Genomic DNA, 21983 nt, shown 5'->3' with positions numbered 1-21983 from the left:
ACGCACAAAGCCATGTTGACTATCCCTAATCAGTCCTTGCCTTTCCAAATACATGTACATCTTGTCCCTCAGGATTCCCTCCAACAACTTGCCCACCACCGACATCAGGCTCACTGGTCTATAGTTCCCTGGCTTGTCCTTACCACCCTTCTTGGCACCTCACCTGTGACTACCGATGATACAAATATCTCAGCAAGAGGCCCAGCAACCACTTCTCTAGCTCTAGCTTCCCACAGAGTTCTAGAGTACACCTGATCAGGTCCTGGGGATTTTTCCACCTTTATGCATTTCAAGACATCCAGCACTTCCTCCTCTGTAATATGGACATTTTGCAAGGTGTCACCATCTATTTCCCTTCATTCTATATCTTCCATATCTTTTTCCACAGTAAATACTGATCCATCCAGTTTCATTTCTTTAAGGCTTTGTAGCAATTGATACAACTGAATGGCTTGCTAGGCCATATCAGAGGGCAACTGAGAGTCAACCACATTGCTGTGGGTGGATTCACATGTAGGCCAGACCAGGTGAGGATGGCAGATTTCCTTCCTTAAAGGACATTAGTGAACAAGTAGGTTTTGCAAACTATCGACAATGGATTCATGTCATCAGTAGATTCTGAATTCCAGACTTTTTTAAAATTGAATTCAAGATCCACCATGGCAGGATTCAAACCCAGGTCCCCAGAACATTTGCTGAGTTTGCTGGATTAATAGTCTAGTAATAATACCACTAGGCCGTCACGTTCCCAGGCTAACAGTTTGTTAGTCATCTAACCCAGCTTGGAAGGATTTGGACACAAGAAGATTCCGGGCCATGGCCATGCCACTGGCAGCACCATCCTTGTCCTGTTTTGAGGCTGCAGTTCTGATTGCAAAAGGTGGCAGAGTACTGTGAGTATCGCATATGGAAATAGCAGAGAAAAAACAAACCACTCCATGCTTCGGTGGGAAAAAAAATGTAATCCCAGAAAACAGAAGGTGGATAAGGTCACCTGCTGAGTGCTCTTCACCGCCTTCTCACTCTGCAAGCAGCTTATTCACTTCTTTGCTGCCTCTGCTCCACTTCCCTGTTGTATTACAGCTCATCTCCAAAAATGTTGATATTTCCCCCATCATAGTGGCTGGAAGTATAACAATAAACACTTTATTTTCAGAATTTCAAGTAAATTTGAAATGAACATAGGAGGTATAGTTAGTAGTTTGCAGATGACAGCAAAATTGGAGGTGTAGTGGACAGCGAAAAAGGTTACCTCAGATTACAACGGGATCTTGATCAGATGGGCCAATGGGCTGAGAAGTGGCAGATGGAGTTTAATTTAGATAAATGCAAGGTGCTGCATTTTGGAACAGCAAATCAGAGCAGGACTTATACACTTAATGGTAAGGTTCTGGGGAATGTTGCTGAACAAAGAGACCTTGGAGTGCAGATTCATTGTTTCTTGAAAATAATCGCAGGTAGTTAGGATCGTGAAGAGGGCGTTTGGTATGCTTTCCTTTATTGGTCAGAGCATTGAAGAGAGGAGCGGAAGATCATGTTGCAGCTGTACAGGACATTAGTTAGGCCACTTTTGGAATATTGCGTGCAATTCTGGTCTCCTTCCTATCGGAAGGATGTTGTGAAACTTGAAAGGGTTCAGAAAAGATTTACAAGGATGTTGCCAGGATTGGAGGATTTGAGATAAATGGAGAGGCTGAATAGACTGGGGCTGTTTTCCCTGGAGCATCGGAGGCTGAGGGATGACCTTATAGAGGATTATAAAATCATGAAGGGCATGGAGAGGGTAAATAGACAAGGTCTTTTCTCTGGGGTAGGGGAGTCCAGAACTAGAGGGCATAGGTTTAGGGTGAGAGGGGAGATATTTAAAAGGGACCTGAGGGACAACGTTTTCATGCAGAGGGTGGTACGTGTATGGATTGAGCTGCCAGAGGAAGTGGTGGAGGCTAGTACAATTACAACATTTAAAAGGCATTTGGGTGGGTATGTGAATAGGAAGGGTTTGGAGGGTTATGGGCCAGGTGCTGGCAAATGGGACTAGACCAGGTTAGAATATCTGGTCAGCATGGACGAGTTGGACCGAAGGGTTTGTTTACATGCTGTACATCTCTATGACTCTGTGACTCGAGATAAAGTTGAGTGAGAAATGTATGATGAACCCTATAAAAGTGCATTATAAACAATTTGGGGTTGCCATTTAGATTAATTGTACGTTTTTTAAAGTTCTTTATCTATGTTCTTGAGTTACATTCAAAATAAAAACTGGCTGCAAGAAATTTAACTGTAGTACTTGTGACTGACAGCAAATGGTGTATGCATAACCTTTGCAGTCTTTCTTCGTGCAGAACATGACACCCTGCAGACTTTAGCAATGTTAAACCTTCAAAAGGAGAAGTACTTCCAAAACTCAAACAAAACTAGTCAATGAGAGGGTTAGTTAACTCAGCTGGTTGGACAGCTGGTTTGCAATGCAGAGTAACGCCAAAAGAATGGGCTCAATCCCTGTACCAGCTGGGGTTACCATGAAGGTCCTGCCTTCTCAATGTCTTCCCTCTCCTGAGGCATGCTGACCCTGGTTAAATCACCACCAATGTCTCTCTCTTTTGAGATAGCAGTCTGATGGTCCTCCAGGACAATGGTGACTTCACCTTTAATCAGCAATAATTTCCAGCTGTTGATAGTGGCCAGACAGCCCGTGTTTCTGAGACAGTTCTAGTTTTTCAATAAATGTCCACGTTTCTCAACAAATTCCCAAATTAGTTCAAATATTCCAGTTTTCCTTTTTTTCTTTCTTTCAAATATAAACTGGGCCTTGGGAGCAAAAAATCTATGTGAAATTTCATCCTTCTTCTTGTGAATACCCACCATATCGCATGTAGCAGATATCTCTAAGAGAGTTGTCATAATCATTTTGCAACCATCTGATGCATCGCGATGATGCCTTTAAATGAGCGATGGAATCGGGCTTCCACCAATGGATGGACATATTCCAGAAGATGCTATCACATGACCTGTCTTCAACTACCCTTCTCCCATTGGTTGCCCAACGTGTCAATCATCAGAGTTCCATCCACCCATGGTTTTTGATTGTGTCCTGACCTTAGAAAATCTAGTCACCCTCACTGCTGATGCATATGTTCAGCTGTTCAAAATTAAGAATGGATGTTAGCTAGATTGGCGATGTTGAAAATGGCAGACTGACATTGAGACCTGCATATATTTTATACCTCTGGTGTAGGTCCATATTGTTTTCAAATGTCTTTACCAAGATGCTTACCAAGGCGCTTATGATGCGTAAAATATGTGAGTACAGTTCGGAGGACACTTTGGTACCTGAACAAAGCTTGGAGCACTGAAACTACAGGCACTATGGGGACTAATTTTGGGGCCCCAATCTTAATAGAGGCACATTTTTAGATCCAGAACAGGTAAGTCCCATCCACAAGGACCATTAAAGATTATTGGCAATTTTTAAAAAGAGTTCAGATTTACTGTTAAAAAGGCATAAGGAAGAATGGGAAAATGTGGGCAAATTGGGAGCAAATGATTGTGAAAGTTTTTATTTTGCACATCCTAAAAAAAAAGAAAACAAGCTGAGTAAGCAACTTAAAAAATATGCAGCTAAGTTCATTGGCAACTCACATTAAACTTGTTGGAGATTATGCAGAGGTAAAGGAGGTGAGAGAACAGTTCTGATCTTGCTTATAGCAAGCAATGCCTTGGTGTATGACCCAAGTTGACCTTTGATTGTTGCCTTTTATTTTCAGGAGAGTATCAATATGATAGAGTCATAGAGATATACAGTACAGAAACAGACCCTTCAGTCCAACATATCCATGCTGGCCAGATATCTTAAATAAACCTAGTCCCATTTTCCAGCATTTGACCCATATCCCTCTAAACCCTTCCTATTCATATACCCAACCAGATGTGTTTTAAATGTTGCAATTGTACCAGCCTCCACCACTTCCTCTGGCAGCTCATTCCATACATGCACCATGCTCTGCGTGAAAAAGCTGCCCCTTAGGTCCCTTTTAAATCGTTCCCCTCTCATCTTAAACCTATGCCCTCTAGTTTTGGACTCCCCCACCCTGGGGAAAAGACCATGGCTATTCATCCTATCCATGCCCTCATGATTTTATAAACCTCTGTAAGGTCACCTCTCAATAACGTAACTAGGAATGGCCACTGGATTTCACTGTAGCATAAAAGGCTGCTGTCCTCAAAGCAGTACCTGATAAAGATGATCAATGTCTGCTCTGAAAACAAATATTGCCTTTATTTCCCTATTCTGCTGAAAACTGGGCAGAGATGCATATACATCATATCTGTGATTTCAGCACAGCACATACAAGGTGCATACAATTCCTTCATACATGATGTGTTTGCACTGTTAGGCTATTTTTTTAAATATGGAAACAATATTTTTCTTTCTAATTCAGAAAGATTTTTTAAACTGATTCACCACCTGAAAGAAAGGTCTAGAACTTATCAGTCGAAATCAGTAAAATTTAATATTCATCATCCTTACTCATCTGTTACCAATTGGGATGCTATTGATCAACGTGTGAAAGTAAAATGTGTCACCCGTGCGAACATACTGACATTCTCATTCTAGCTGAGCACAGAGCGAATGCTTGAGGCATCAGCCTTCATGAAAAATAGCACATTTCTTAAGGCTCATGGCAAACAAAGCAGAATCAATTATTTGAGAAGAAAGGTAACAGACAATGTGTTTACAAATTGAATAAATAACAAATTTCAGCTGTTTTACTCTGTATTTTTGATTCCTGTTTCTCATTTACAGTAAATCTGATGATGGTTACTAAATTATACCATCTAGAATTGAACAGGTTATATTCTGCCTTTGTTGTAGAATCTATTCAAGTGTCAACTGAATCTGATAATGTTCTCTTCACACAGCACCGTGTCATGGACTACCGAAAAACATATCCAAATGGAATGAATGTCAACTCAGTGCTGTTAGTGCAATGTGTTGTTTGGTTATTGGTCTAAATCTGATACTTCCATACAAAAATGTAAGAAAATGCCATACTTCTTACTCAATCAGATTTGATTTCTTTTGCCTTTTCTCCAGATTATCAAGTCAATTCCAAAGGTTCCTGAGTCAAAATGTAAATCTATGAATCATTCTCTGATGAAATGCTCATCATTTGCCATGAAGAACCAAATGATTTATGGAGGATACATAAATGCATCATGTTTTTTCTCTTTACTACTGTAATGCAGTTGGTCATAAGAACACACAAAACAGAAACAGGAATAGCTGTTCAGTCCCATAAGTCTGTTATGTTATTCAGTAAGGTCATAGCTGAATTCATTTGGCAGTACAGAACCTGAGTATTACTGAGAAAGATACATTTTTGTTCAATCTGTTTGTTCTGCACTCATCAGGACAATTCACAAGAATATAAATTCAAGGGGAAAATCAACAGTTATACTGGATGGAAGAAGAATACTGATTGGTTGGCAAGTGAACTCTGATTGGTAGAGTCATTGCCTTAGTACATCCATTAATGCTAATTGACTGTCAAATGTCAGGCTTTGTTTACATTTTAAACCAGGTTGATTCTGATTGGTCAAGGAACTAACCTGAGAAATAAACCAGCGAATAGCTGTCACTTATTTTGTTGTGTAGAAATTGAGGCAATGCATGGGCATGCTGTTTCTGACATAAAGAATAGGGTTCTGTGTATTAATATTTGTAGTTTCCAGTTCATGCAAATACGCCTCACTCTAAGGCCAAATGACCATCCTGAGTTGATGCTATTCGGTTTGATTAATAGGCTGGTAGTTGTACCTGTCAAGTGAATATATATTAAATTTCCCTAACTAAATAGGGAGATTGAAATAGGGGAGAGGAATGATTTCCTGTTTCTTGATTGTGAAGTAGGAATTTGCAGGCTAGATTATAGGAGTGTGAATTTATTTTCACCAATGCTTGAAGACATGAGCGTTCTCAAAGCAAGCAGAATTCTTATTCCTTGACTCTTATTTCCAGCACAGTGAAAGTACTGCTGGTAGATTTTGGTTTCTCCATTTACCTTGTACCTAACATTTGCACTAACTCTAACATCAACAATGTGCACATAAAAAAAACCTGCTGTGTATCTGCATAAATTGGAAATTTTTGGGAACATTGTAAATTTAAAACAATCACTTCAATTTATATAGCACCTGCAACATACCAATATCCTAAGACATTTAATATTTTTAAAAAGTAAAATAAATTAACATTGATTTGCAGACATAGTTTTGGAGGATTTGGATGAAAATGTGCATTTTATGCCAGATCTAACTTTCTCTAATCAGCAGTTCAACATGATATTAAGGATAACACAGAGACACCAGTAGGTGTATAGGTATCTGCCTTCATAACATTAGGAGATTTTGGCACATGGAGAAAAGATTTCTTACACTTTTATATATGGTGCTTAACCAGTACAACTTGAAGGACAAATAATTTAACAGATCTAATCCAAACACCCTTATCTTGTGACAACTGAATGATGGTTATGTTGTGGTAGAAGATATGGGAGGAGGAATTTCATTAGTGGTTTTTGACATATCATAATTAATTTTAAAGAACTTCCCAGTCACTGGGGTGGAGTTTGGCAAAGAATGCAATTAAATTTGCTGCTACCTTGCTGAACTTTATAGTCTCATTACACATGCTGAAGATACAGGGTCATGACAGAAGTGGAACAGGAGCTGGGAGCCTCAAAGGGGTTTGATGGAGACAGAGTTTCTTGCCTATTATATGACAAATGGGAACAATTTCATGTTTAAATTTGAGCTTAATCTTCTGACTTCTTTCTATGACCCCAACCTACCCCACTAGGAAAAAGAAAATAGTCTTGATTTCCTAAGTTGCAAAATAATAAAATGGGTTAGAGTGTCTGCTAAAATAGCAGAAAGAGGAATTTGATAAGGGCATGTTAGATGTTCATATGTTCATGGTCATTTCTAGCCCTGTACTTATATTTGGAAGATTTTACAGATCTTAACCATCACTCTTAATACCTCCCAATGCTGAGAGTTCTTACACATAACACATCCTGGAGTTAAAAGTATCATACAAACACATTCCAATACATCACTTTTTAAAATTGTTGCTATAGGACAACTGCTGTGTAATACAAAGACAATATGCTTTAGATCCAAAGTAGAAAGCAGGGCAAAAGGAACTGCAAGGTCTTTGGTGCTAGTTTCTAACTCCCCATAAAGTTCATCATGATAATTCCCAAAAAGATTTCTTGAACTTGTAACAGAATTTTTAAAAATTATCATAACCTTATAAATATCAGATACTACGTACCCAAAATATCTAAATATACTTCGTTTGTATAATAAGCAATTGGAAGGATAAATCTCTGCCAATTGCTTTCAATGTTGGTACATTGCTTTGTTTAATAATGAATTAATACAAATTGGATTGCATTTCACTGTCTGACCTTCAGTAATCTATGTAAATTATTGAAATAACACAGCAAAGCCCTGTGTAAACACAGTATAAACTAACATATCTTCATGACTGTATAATTTTGAAATATTCCAATTGCTGGCATTTTCAGTGCTATTAATTTTTTATACAGAGACAGCAGCAGCATTCAATCTACATTTTATAAGAGCTGTCAAAGTCTGTGAGCTGCAGGGAAGAGGATTACATTAGATTTGAGTTGATTCAAATTGAACTGAATTGGTTTGATTCATTCCCCTTGACGTATTTCCCTCAACTATCAGGAATATTACAGTATTTCAATTAATGAGGAAATTTTAAACTTTGTTAAAGGTTGCTGGGATGTTTTAGAATTAATTATTGGAATATGGGTAATGCTGGAAGAACAGCATTAGTGCTGATCCCCAGTTGCCCTGACGGAGTGGTTGTGGGTCTTCTTGAACCTCTGCAATCTGCATCATGATGATGCCCCCACAATGCTGATATGGAGGGATTTTCAACATTTTGGCTCAGCAACAATGTAAGAAAAGCAACACACTTCCAAATCTCGGTAAGGTGTGACTTGAAAGGGACTTCGGAGTTGGTGATATTCCTATTCACTTGCTACTATTGTCGTTCTGGGTGGTGGAAAATGTGTGCTTGTGTGGTACTGTTGAAGAAACTTTGGCAAGTTGATGCATTGCATCCTGCAGAGAGTACACCACTACAGGCAGACAAAGCTTTCACTGGTGGAATAGGGGAAATTATTGACTACATCCTAATAATCCTTGAAGATTCAAACTTGTCTGCATAAATTAACAAGCAAGGGTTCTAAAATTGAGGACTCTGCCATACTCATCCCCACCTGCTGGAATTATTCAGCTCAACATTTGTACTGCTCACTCTAGGTAGCTGGGACACCTAACCAAACTAGATAGTCCTGAGAATGAATGCAAATCAAATCCTCGTTTTGGGCAGGAAGGGTTTTGCCACCAAAGGCCCATGTTTGGAGGGACAGATTTTAAGATCCATGCATGTAGGAAAGAAAGCAACATCTCTGGGTGGTACCACCGATGCACAAAAGGCATCCCTGAAGATAGGACTTCTCTTTCCTTCTGCCATTTGAAAATCTCTTTTAAAAATACATGCTGCCCATTCATACTCTCCCCAACCCATGCGAGCCATGTTATGGTGTGGGCAGTGTGGGCTTTTAACAAGCTCAGTTGAGACAATTTTTTTTTTCTCTATTTTGTTAAAAATCACACGACGCCAGGTTATAGTCCAACAGGTTTATTTGAAGGGCAAGCTTTCGAAGCGCTGTGCCTTCATCAGGTAGCTAGTGGGGCAGAATCATAGGACACAGAATTTATAGAAAAAGATCAAAGTGTCATACAACTGATGCGATGTAAGGAACAAATCTAGATTGCTGTTAACCCATATAGACTGGTTCTGACACCAGTCTGACTCAAGGTTGGGATACAGATAGACTCTAACCTCACACCTTTAAAGCATTGTCTGAGCTGAGATGTCATTTTCTTTTTATAAAACCTTAAGTTATCTTGGGAATGTGACTTGAAAGAAGTTTTGGGATTTATATATTAATGAATCGAAACCTGCAACCCCATTCTAAGTGATTAAAGACTTTACAGCAATCTAGGTTTTTTTCAATACATTGCATCAGTTGTACAGCACTGATCTTTTTCTATAAATTCTGTGTCCTATGATCCTGCCCCACTAGGTACCTGATGAAGGAGCAGCGCTCCGAAAGCTAGTACTTCCAAATAAATCTGTTGGACAATAACCTGGTGTTGTGTGATCTTTAACTTTGTCCACCCCAGTCCAACACCAGCACCTCCACATCATTTCTATATTGTGGCTGGGTTGCCAATTTCAGCACCCATGTATCCTTCCTATTATGAAGCTCTCTCAGGGGTCAGTGGGAAGGTGGTGAGCTGGGCATCTGTCCTCTCTTACATCCAAACCCATCCCCACCACCACCAAAAACATATCCAGTAAAACCAATCTGATGGCTCTGTACAGTTCTGGTTTCTAAGTCCCATTAATCTGCAAGTATTGAGCAGCGAGATATTTCCATACAAGGAAATGGAATCAATGGAACGGAAGCCTAACTGATTTTAAATTTGAATCAAAATAGGTGCAATTTTTGCATATGGTGAAAACAGGTCAGCAGTTGTAGGGATGGGGGAAAAAAAGCCTCCACAAAGAAAGTAAGTTTTTTTTACGGATTCAGGAAAGGCAACAGTGCTCTTCCAGCTCCATGGTGAAATTTGTGGCTTTCTCTGCCTTAGACAAACTCTTATTACCCTCTGACAAGCTGCATCTGAAACTTCTTCTCACATTTAACCACTTGTCAGTTAGCCTTCCATTGGTACAGACTGACAGCTTTGGGCTGCTTGAACCTCTTCTCCCTCACTCCCTCACTCAGTGTCACTTTCTATCCACTTTAAGCAGACTGCAATCTGATGGTATACAAATGAGGGCCAGGAGTTAAAATACTCACAATATATTATTTTGTGTTCATTATCACTCATGCCTATTTGGAACCTGCTGTGGGTTAAAGTCAACCCCAGTGGGTCAGATGCGTTTCAAACCAAGAAAAAGAGACCCACAGTTGTCCACCAAAAGAATAACTGAAAACTTATGGCAACAATTGGAAAACAGTGCTATGTATGTACAAGGAAATATATTGCTTCCCATTTCTAGCAGATTGATGGGACTTAGAAACCAGAACTGTTCAGATCCATCAGACTGGATATTACATATACTGTATATGTTTTTGATGGGGGTCGGGGGTTGGATGCAAAAGAGGGCAGATGCCAGCTGATTGCCTTCCCACTGACCCCTGAGTCAGCTGCATGGGTACTGAAATTGGCAGCCCAGTCACTATATAGAAATAAACAATTAAGGCTCAACTGAATTTGTTAAAAGCTGACACTGTCCACACTATAACGTGTTGCGGAGGGCATAAGTGGGCAAATTTTGTTTAAAAACAATTTTCAAATGGCAGAAGAGGAATACTATCTTCAGGAGTGTGTTTTGTACATCGGTGGTGATATGGACCAGACCAAATCCCTCAAAATATTTAGAAAATAGTCTAAACCCTAACTTTTTCTTATTTTCAAGCTAAGTGCCAGGCATTACATTCCACAAGCAATACAATTCGTCAAACTATTAATCTTGAAGCAGAACACACTTTATTCATACACTACAGTTAAAAGACAACAAGGTGACTCACATGCCAGAGATTTAGGTTCAATCTCACCTTTGGGCGACTGTCTGCGTGGAGTTTGCACATTCTCCCCATGTCTGTGTGGGTTTGCTCCAAGCACTCCGATTTCCTCCCACAATCTAAAGATGTGCATGTTCGGTGAATTGGCCATGCTAAATTGCCCATAGTGTCTGGGGTTGTGCAAGCTGGGTGGATTAGCTATGGGAAATGCAGGATTACAGGGATGGGGTGGGGGATGGGTCTGGGTGGGACTCTCTTCAGAGGGTCGGTGTGACCTAATGGGCCAAATGGCCTGCTTCCACACTGTAGGGATTCTATGATTCTAAAGAAAAAAGAAATTGGAAAACTTAACAGAATAATAGATTATTTAACTACTAAACAGTAACTGTTCCAATATAGTAATATCCCATAAACACACACTTGGCAAAACAGAACGTCTCACATGCAATTCTGGCAGCAGGAGGAGAACCCCACCTTTTAGTTATAACAGAGAGAGGAAAACAGCTTCCACATCCAGCTGCAAGATCCTAGTAGCAACTGCTACTGAAAAACTGAAACTTAAAAACAATCCTGGTTCTGTGGGAGCTTCACCCCATCCATCAGACTGCCTCTATTGTTCCAACTTTAAAAAACCCAAAGCTTCATAATCTATTTACTTCATTGGCTTTGGAGCAGACTGCTCAATATCTCTGTCTCAACCTTTCTTCATAAAAAAAGGACAAAATATACCTCTGAAAGCCATAGTATTGTCACAGTGGCATCATCCCAAAGATAGTACCCCCTTTCCTTCACAAATAGACCTTAAAATCTATCCCTCCAACCCTCTCCCTTAGGTGGCAAAACACTCCCCACCCAAAACCCCTAGATCCAGGATTTTATTGTGCCTTCTTCTTGGCACTTCCTGCAGTCACAGCAGTGATCACTGTCTAATTTTGGTACTACTGGGACTGCTGGCTAATCTGTTTGGTCACAGCTCCAGAGAGTGGAACTACCTTACATGGAGTGGCACTTACTTAGCCTATCAGTAGCACATTATGTCTGTGGGGTATGTCTATTCTGGGGCTGTCAAATGGGCCTGTCCTATCTGCCCATCAGTTTTATTTTTAGAGAAAACAATTGCTCATAAAGCTAATATAGACAAATAAAACCATTTTAAGACAATGTCGGTTTACTACTAAATATTGTAGTACTGTATATTGAACAGTACTATACTGGGCTAACTTGCCCAGATAGCATGATAAATTGTCACTTTAAAATAATTGAAGAGAACTGTCCCCTTGAATAAGCCATGGACGCAACATGTAGTCTGAACTGAACTAATGTAAAATATGCATTTGAAGGCTTCAAATTTTCGCCTATAGAAATGTTGCAAATTAACCTAAACTGCCATCAGGAAATTAACAGGATTGGATGCAATAATGGATTTATTAGTCACCACTGATTTCAATGGAGACTTACATGGGTCAGAATGCTATACCAGTATTGCACCTGATCCCATATTGTCCAGTCAGGTTAATATTGAAACAAATATAGAGAATGCTGGAGAAACTCAGCAGGTCTAGCAGCATCTGTGGAGAGAGAAACAATTAAGATTTTGAGTCTGGTATGACCTCTTCAGAACTGAAAGACATTGGAATTTCTTTATCATTTTAACAGAGGAGGAGGTTAGTATTGATCCTGTTGTGTTATTCTGTTTGGTTTAGTGGTAAGCTAGCTCTTCCCTAGCAAAGACTTTTAAGTGAATAGACGTCAGCGAGTTTGCAAAAATCTGTGGTACTTGAAAAAAGCTGCAAAGAGCATCCATGAGTAGTTGGGATAAATTTAATTGAAACTGTTTCAGTTCTCTGGTTTTATGGAGCCACCTAGTGAGGAATATTGCAAGAAATTTTCATTTGAATTTGTAAACTTATGAGAATGCATTGCTAAAGTATGCCATTAAAACAGCAATATTATGTGATAATCAACTGCAGAATTTTGTTGGCATTCACTTAAATGTTGCAACTTTAGTTACTGTGTATACAAACCAATTTATATATCTGTACTGATTTGAATCAGGCTCCTGCTCCTTTCAGGGATGTGTGCTGGGGGCCCTTTTATGGTGCAGCAGTAGTATCCCTATCCCTGGACTGAGAGGCCAGGGTTCAAGTGCCACCTGCTCCAAAGGTGTAATGATATCGCTAAACAGGTTGATTAGAAAAATAGCTTCAGAGATGTGTGACTTAATCTCAAGTCCACTTTAAACTGGAGTGTTATATCTTCAAATATGATCAAGACAGAAGTCAATGCTTTGATCTTAAAAATGCTGGCTGCTGTCATAATATAAATCATTTATTTTTATGCTGGAATTCAATTAATTTTGTACGTTTTAATTTTTTTTAATTGTGACGAGGGCAGAGAGAACAAGGACCAGGGGGCTGCCGGGAAGGTAAGCAAAACGTTTAAAAAATGCCCCTTGGACGTCTGCGGCCTCCATTTTAATTGCAGCGAGGACGGGAGAATGAGGACCAGGGGGCTGCTGGGAAGGTAAACAAACTATTTAAAAAGCTGCTATATTCGGGCAATGGCTGAACCCGAGACACTACCCGTGTAGTGTCTCCCACACCCCCCTCCTCCTCTAACCAAAAAAAAGGACTCTGTGGTGTGTTGATAGGGTAAGGAGTTTACTAAGTTAAGTTAGTAAAAGAAACTTCTCTTTCCTTTTTTGGAACTTTAGTCTCAACTTAGGTAAAACTTAAGATTAAAAATGGCAGGAGATCTCAGAGCCATGTTGTGCTCCTCTTGCTCAATGTGGGAGCTCAGGGACACAGCTGATGTCCCTAGCTCCTTCATGTGCAAGAAGTGTGTCCAGTTGCAGCTTTTGTTAGACCACATGACTGCTCTGGAGCTGCGGGTGGACTCACTTTGGAGCATACGCAATGTTGAGGGTGGATAGCGCATTTAGTGAATTGGTCACACTGCAGATTAGGATTGCTGAGGGGGAAAGGGAATGGGTGACCAAGAGGCAGAGAAAGAGCAGGAAGGCAATGCAGGTGTCCCCTGTGGTCATCTCCCTCCAAAACAGGTATACCATTTTGGATACTGTTGGGGGAGATGGCTCACCAGGGGAGGGCAGCAGTGGCCAAATCTATGTCACCATGGCTGGCTCTGCTGTACAGAAGGATGGGAAAAAGAGTGGAAGGGCTATAGTCATAGGGGATTCAATTGTAAGTGGTCGAAAACGAGACTCCCAAATGGTATGTTGCCTCCTAGGTGCACGGGTCAGGGATGTCTCAGATTGACTGCAGAAAATTCTCAAGGGGGAGGGTAAACAGCCAGTTGTCATGGTGCATGTAGGCACCAATGATATAGGTAAAAAACAGGATGAGGTCTTACAAGAAGAATTCAGGGAGCTAGGAACCAAGTTAAAAAGTAGGACCTCAGAGGTAGTAATCTTAAGATTGTTACCAGTGCCATGTGTGAGTCAGAATAGGAATGATAGAGTATTCAGGATGAATGCATGGCTTGAAAGATAGTGCAGAAGGGAGGGGTTCAGATTTTTGGAACATTGGGACTGGTTCTGGGGGAGGTGGGACTATTACAAATTGGATGGTCTACACCTGGGCCGGACTGGAACCAATGTCCTTGGGGATGCTTTTGCTAATGCTGTTGGGGAGGGTTTAAACTAATGTGGCAAGGGGGTGGGAACCAACTGAGGAGGTTAGTGCACAGGAAGGAAGTAGCAATTAAAGCCTATAAGGAACTAGATAATGAAGTCAGCATGACTAAGGGGAAGAGTAGGCTGGGAGTGGCGGATGAATGCAAAGGGACTGGTGGTCTGAGGTGTATTTGTTTTAATGCAAGAAGTATAGTAGGTAAGGCAGATGAACTTAGGGCTTGGATTAGTACCTGGGAATATGATGTTGTTGCTATTACTGAGACTTGGTTGAGGGAAGGGCATGATTGGCAACTAAACGTCCCAGGATATCGATGCTTCAACTGGGATAGAAGGGGAGGTAAAAGGGGTGGAGGAGTTGCATTACTGGTCAAAGAAAATATCACAGCTGTGCTGAAGGAGGGCACTATGGAGGACTCAAGCAGTGAGGCAATATGGGCAGAGCGCAGAAATAGGAAGGGTGCGGTAACAATGTTGGGGCTGTACTATAGGCCTCCCAACAGTGAACGTGAGATAGAGGTACAAATATGTAGAGAGATCATAGAAAGACGTAAGAGCAACAGGGTGGTGGTGATAGGAGATTTTAATTTTCCCAGCATTGACTGGGATTCACTTAGTGTTAGAGGTCTGGATGGAGCAGAATTTGTATGGAGCTTCCAGGAGGGTTTTCTAGACCAATATGTATGCAGTCCAACTCGTGAAGGGGCCATACTAGACCTGGTGTTAAGAAATGAGCTTGGTCAGGTGGTTGAAGTTTCAGTGGGGGATTACTTTGGGTATAGTGATCACAATTCCATAGGTTTTACGATACTCATGGACAAAGACGAGAGTGGTCCTAGAGGAAGAGTGCTAAAGTGGGGGAAGGCCAACTAGACCAAAATTCAGCAGGAGCTGGGGAATGTAGATTGGGAGCAGCTGTTTGAAGGGAAACCACATTCGATATATGGGAGGCCTTTAAAGAGAGGTTGATTAGAGTTCAGAAGAAATATGTTCCTGTGAAAATGAGGGTTAGAAATGGTAAGATCAGGGAACCATGAATGAAGGTGAAATTGTGAGTCTAGCTAAGAGGAAAAGGATGCATACATAAGCTCTAAGCAACTGAAGTCAGACAAAGCTTTGGAAGAATATCGGGGATGTAGGACTAATCTGAAATGAGGTATTAAGAGGTTAAAAGAGATCATGAGATATCCTTAGCAAGCAAGATTAAGGAAAACCCCAAAGCCTTTTATTCTTATATAAGGAGCAAGAGGGTAATGAGGGAAAGGGTTGGCCCAATCAAGGATAAAGGAGGAAAGATATGAGCGGAGTCAAAGAAAATGAGTGAGATTCTTAATGGGTACTTTGTATCGGTATTCACCGAGGAGAGGAAAATGGCAGATGTTGAGGTTAGGGATGGATCTTTGATTACTCTAGGTCAAGTTGACATAAGGAGGGAGGAAGTATTGTGTATTCTTAAAGGCATTAAGGTGGACAAGTCCCCAGGTTATTGAGGGAAGCGAGAGAGGAAATAGCTGGAGCTTTAACAGATATCTTTGCAGCATCCTTGAAAACAGGGGAGGTCCCAGAGGACTGGAGAATTGTTAATGTTGCCCCTTTGTTTAAGAAGGGGAGCAGGGATAATCCAGGTAATTGCAGCCCTATGAGCCTGACGTCAGTGATAGGGAAGCTACTGGAGAAGAAGAAAATGGGCTTTATCAGTGATAGGCAGCATGGTTTTGTGCAGGGAAGGTCATGTCTTACAAAACTAATAGAATTCTTTGAAGAGGTGACAAAATTGCTTGATGAGGGAAGGGGCAAAGATGTAATATAAATGGACTTTTGTAAGCATTTGATAAGGTTTCCATGGTAGGCTGATGAAGAAGGTCAAGTTGCATGGGGTCCAGGGTGTTCTAGCTGGATTGAGAGAGAACTGGTTGGGCACCGGGAGACAGAAAGTAGTAGTGGAAGGGAGCTTCTCAAAATGGAGACCAGTGACCAGTGGTCTCCCACAGGGATCCACACTGGGACCACTGTTGTTTGTGATATACATAAATGATTTGGAGGAAGGTGTAGGTTGCCTATTAGCAAGTTTGCAGATGACACTAAGATTGGTTGAGTAGCAGATAGTGAAAGGTACTGTCAGAGAATACAGCAGAATATAGACAGATTGGAGAGCTGGGCAGAGAAATGGCAGATAAAGTTCAATCCGGAAAATGCAAGATGATGCATTTTGGAAGATGCAATTCCAGAGTGAACTATACAGTAAATGGAAATGTCCTGGGGAAGATTGATGTACAGAGAGATCTGGGTGTTCAGGTCCATTGTTCCCTGAAGGTGGCAATACAGGTCAGTAGAGTGGTCAAGAAGGCATATGGCATGCTTTCCTTCATCAGACGGGGTATTGAGTACAAGAGTTGACAGGTCATGTTACAATTGTATAAGACTTTGGTTCAGCCACATTTGGAATACTGCATATAGTTCTGGTCGCCACACTACCGAAAGGATGTGGATGCTTTGGAGAGGATGCAGAGGAGTTCACCAGGATACTGCCTGGTATGGAGCGTGCTAACTATGAGGAGAGGTTGAGTAAGTTAGGATTATTTTCATTGTAAAGAAGGTGGTTGAGGGGGGACCTGATTGAGCCCTACAAAATCACGAGAGGTGTAGACAGGGTGGATAGCAAGAAACTTTTCCCAGAGTGGAGGACTCAATTACTAGGGGTCAGGAGTTCAAAGTAAGTGGGGAAAATTTTAGGGGAGATATATGTGAAAAGTTCTTTATGCTGAGGGTGTTGGGTGCCTGGAATGCATTGCCAGTGGAGGTAGTAGGGGCGGGAACGATAGTGTCATTTAAGATGTATCTCGACAGATACATGAATGGGCAGGGAGCAAAGGGATACAGATCCTTAGAAAATAGACAGCAGATCTAGATAAAGGTTATGAATTGGTGCAGGCGTGGAGGGCCAAAGGGCCTATTCCTGCACGGTCATGTTCTTTGTTCTTTGAGTCATGGAAGGCTTCACTATCAAGCTCCCTTAATCAACACTTATGTCTTAGCTAAACAGACAAGCAGCTAGAACAAGCATAAAGACTAAATATTATTCAGAAGGGATAAGCTAGCTGAGAAAGCTAGCTAAAAAAAAGCAGATAGTAAGAGTTTCCATAGACTTTTTAAATAAAAGGAGAGTTAGCAAAGAGTTAGTAAGCATTGGACCTACAGAAAGTGATTATCATCTTCAAGTTGGCGGTGGAGCAGCAGGACTAAGCACGGGGCTCAACCACTCCCATGTGCTTTCTTTTTTCTTCTTTTCATGTTTGCTCTTTTTCTTTTTGATTCTTTTTCTTTGTTTTTTCTTTAAGCCTTTTGCGGTGATTCAGCAGCATTGGAACAGTAGCAAGAGTGGTCTGTTCGTGGAATAGCAGCAGCCTCCTGGCAGTCGGAGGTGGCGGGGGAATTGGAGGCAGAGACCTCCCAGCCTCCTCTTAGCGATTGCAGGAGGTGGCAGCATGGCGTCGGCAGCAGGAGCCGGCCATTGCAGAGTCAGCGGTCGCAATTCCTCCCAGGCTTCTACCAGCACAACATTGGCAGTGGGAATGGGCATTTCGTGTAATGGCAGCAGCTTCTCAGTGGTCCCTGCAATTGGGTGCAGTGGCGTCAGCAGCAGCAATGACATGGCTCCTTCCAGCAATCAAGGCGAGACGTACACACTGACCTCGACTCCAGGTCATGGCTAGGCTCAGATGCCTGCATCTGAGCTGAGCGTTCCAAACACCTTTATAGAGATAAGATTTTAGTCTTTAAGATATGGACATTTTCTTACCTTTGGCTGTTTTTCTTTAGTTTTTCTGTTTTATTTTCATTCTAGTTTTGTGACCAAGATAGCTCTGGAGAATGGTGACTTTGTACACTTTTCACTGCACTCGTGTATTCCAACACTTGAGTATACATGACAATAAAATCTAATTCTAAAAAGTGAAGCTGGGACTTAATAATGGAAAATAAGGCAATGGCAGATTAATTGAACAGGTTTTTGCATCACTCTTCACTGTAGAGGATGCAAGTAACTTTGCAGAAATTGCTGTTAATCAGGAAATGGGAGGGAAGGAGGAACTCAAAAAAATTACATTCACCAGGGAAGTGACACTGAATAAATTATTGGAGCTGAGTGTAGTCATTGTAATGAGGCCAGCCAGTTGGACATCATAGAATATGAGGAGAAAGTGAGGTCTGCAGATGCTGGAGATCAGAGTCAAATAGTGTGGTGCTGGAAAAGCACAGCCGGTCAGGCAGCATCCAAGGAGCAGGAGAGTTGACGTGTCGAGCATAAGCTCTTTATCAGGAATGTGATGATGACCTTATGCTTGAAACGTCGACTGTCCTGCTCCATGGCTGCTGCCTTACTGGCTGTGCTTTTCCAGCGCCATACTTTTTGACATCATAGAATTCAAGATCCCTACTTGGGGCTGTTAACCTGGTGAATCAAGTAGTCCTGGCTGACAGATACAAACAGTGTCAGAGGTTCTGTTCACTCTGAGAGCTGGCTCTGAGGATGCTGGATCAGTGTCAAACACTATGCACATATAAATAAAGGGTGACTTGGTGACAGGATGCTGGCCTCTGTGGAGTTACTTCAGTGGTGACGAGTGAAAGAAAATGTATGCCCCTGAAGAAATTGGTTTGCAACAGTCGTCTTTGAGTTACAACAGTTGCTTTTCCCCTCAGAATGCAATGGGACCTTGATCAGATGGAGTTTAGTTTAGAAAAATGTGAGGTTTTGCATTTTGGTAATGCAAATCAGGGCAGGACTTATACAGTTAATGGTAGTGCCCTGGGGATTGTTGCCAAATAAAGAAACCTAGGGGTACAGCTGCCCAGTTCCTTGAAAGTGGAGTCACAGGTAGACAGGGTAGTGAAGAAGGCATTTGGCACACTTGCCTTCATTGGTCATAACACTGAGTATATAAATTGGGATGTTATGTTGCAGCTTTACAGGACATTGGTAAGGCCATATTTAGAATACTACATTCAGTTCTGGTCTCCCTGCTATAGGAAAGATGTTGTTAAAATTTGAGAGGGTGCAGAAAAGATTTACAGGGATGTTGCCAGGACTGGACAGCTTGAGTTAAAGGGAGATGCTGAATAGGCTGGGGCATTTTTTTCCCTGGAATGTTGGAGGCTGAGGGGTGATCTTATGGAGGTTTATAAAATCATGAGGGGCATGGATAGGGTAAATTGCCATTTTTTTTCCAAGGGTGAGTGAGTACAAAGCTAGAAGGCATAAGTTTAAGGTGAGAGGGGAAAGATTTTAAAATGACCTGAGGAGTAACTTTTCATACAGAGGGTGATGTGTGTATGAAGCAAGCTGCCAGAGGAAGTGGTGAAGGCTGGTACAATTACAATATTTAAAAGGCATCTTGATCAGTATTTGAATAGGAAGGGTTTAAAGGGATATGGGCCAAATGCTGGCAAATGGGATTAGGTCATATTGAGATGTCTAGATGGCGCGGATGAGTTGGACCGAAGGGTCTGTTTCCATGTAAGACTCTATAACTCTCTGCCCATTAACCTCAATTTGTGCTGTAAGTTTATTTTGGTGTGAATACTGTGTGCTGGTTTAAGAACCATTAATTTTGCCTTAAACCATCTTTCTCCCTTTGACTCTACTGCTGTTTGGCTATTTTTGCCCACTTTATCCCTACCTGCCCCTCTCTGGGTATCGTTACCCGAAATAGCTGTCCTGCGATACTGCCACATTCTTTTTCTTTGTAAGCCTAGGTGTCCTCTGTCCAGAACCCTCTGGCTGTTTTGTTTAAAGCCTTCTCTCAGCCCTAGTTATTCAATTTGCTAGGACACTGGTCCCAGCATGGCTTAAGAGAAACCTGTCCCACCATAACAGTTCCCTTTGCTAAATCAGTCATATGAAATGAGAGTAGATAGGACCTGCAGAGAACAAGAAGAACTGTTGTTCTGCATGTTATTGGTACAGAATGCAGCAAGATTTAACACAATTATTTTTCTTCTTCTATGCATCAAAGTTCTCAAACACTACAAAAATGGAAATTCCTCAGTTCTGAGAAAAGGTCATCGGACCCGAAACGTTAACTCTGATTTCTTTTCACAGATGCTACCAGACCTGCTGAGCTTTTCCAGCCATTTCTGTTTTTGTTTCTGATTTACAGCATCTGCAATTCTTTTGGTTTTCAATTACTACATTTTTGTGAGCATTAGTATTTGCCTAATAAATTCACCTCTATTTAGTATGATGGAAAAATTGCAAGTTTTGCAGAAAATGCTTCCATTTACTATTATTTATTTTCCTGTCATACAGATAAAACAAAATAATACAATGACTGATGAATATTTATTCCCCCATCTCCTCATCAGCAGCACTAATTAAAATAATTCTAAAAGACTATGAAATATACTTATCCTCCCCATGAAAATGGTTTCATAAGTTCTATTTATTTTCATTAGACACTGTCATGATCCCCGCTGATGGTAATACTGAACAAGTCTGATACCAGACTGAAACCTGGCTTGATAGACGTTAAATTTCATTTTTTTTGTTTACTGTGGAGGTCAGTTACTGAACATATTTACAAGAGGTTGCCAAAGTACGTTTAACAAAATGAATATGAAAATTTATTACATATAAAAAAACCACAAAGTATGTTACACTACAGAAGAACAATTTGATACAGTCTGACTACAAGTATCAGAAAGGAAGATTCAGAACTTTTAACCCCACAATAACCTACAGACACACAAACTTCGATGAAGGATCACCTACGTCTCCATCCAAAAGCTTGTTTATTTGGCACAAAGGTAATCGGCAAACTTCTGCATTGGTGCTATTTTCCTTGGCTAACATCTCTGCCTAAGACTTTTAAACAAGCTGCTAATTCAGCTCACTTACAACCAGACTCCTTAATCTCATGTCTTCAACAATTTTTCTTTTCTCTGACACCTCCACAACTTTCTGCTTCTGGAGTTTTCCTCTAAGCAACTCAGGACTTTTGTCCTAGCCCTGACTGCAGGGAATGTTAATAATAGCAACTTTGCTGTTAAGGACCTTTTCTTTTTAATTGAGCAGGTTTCTGTTTGAATGAACCTGCTTCTGGGACTGTGTCTCACCCACTCTGGGTTATAAATCTAAAATCAGCAAACACATCAGCAATTAACTCCTCCAGGTCGGGGTTGCAAATCATTTAGCCATGTGATGATATATGCCTTTAAGGGATTTGTTCTGTGGTGTTTCTTTTGCAGAGTGGGATCATTACCCTGGAACTGAAATGCCTGCTTGAGAAGCAGTGGGTAAACAGCTTTGAGCTCTCTGATTTTTTTTTAAAATTAGACAAATTAAGCATGAGTGGGTTGAGTCAGGCTCACACAAACCCAGGGCTTTAGTTTTGCTTTCAGTTGAAATTGGGGTTTGAAGCATTTGATACAGCTGTCTCTGCTGCAGCAAAGGCTTAAGTTTTCTCTCTGCTGTTGGAGTGTTTATTTTGATGTTTTTTTCAAAATCACTCCACAGAGGCCAGTACTCTACCACCAAGCCACCCTTTATTCACACATGGAAAGTCCTTGACACTGATCCAGCTCCCTCAGTGCAAGCTTTCAGAATGTCTAAAACACTTTTTATCTGT

The 21983-nt window shown here is 41.0% G+C and overlaps 1 long non-coding RNA gene across 1 annotated transcript in view; it reads left to right on the top strand.

The window, feature by feature from the left end:
- LOC122543437 overlaps positions 1-18201 on the top strand; it is a 47700-nt gene extending 29499 nt beyond the window's left edge. The window contains exons 2-3 of the long non-coding RNA XR_006310021.1: positions 13101-13229; positions 17697-18201. This is a non-coding gene — a long non-coding RNA (uncharacterized LOC122543437). The remainder of the gene's footprint in view (positions 1-13100; positions 13230-17696) is intronic.
- The last annotated feature ends 3782 nt before the right edge of the window (positions 18202-21983 follow it).

Source organism: Chiloscyllium plagiosum, chromosome 43, assembly GCF_004010195.1.
Source record: "Chiloscyllium plagiosum isolate BGI_BamShark_2017 chromosome 43, ASM401019v2, whole genome shotgun sequence".
Lineage (NCBI taxonomy): Eukaryota > Metazoa > Chordata > Chondrichthyes > Orectolobiformes > Hemiscylliidae > Chiloscyllium > Chiloscyllium plagiosum.
The sequence above is the reverse complement of the archived record's forward strand: the minus strand, read 5'-3'. Positions and strand labels throughout refer to the sequence as shown.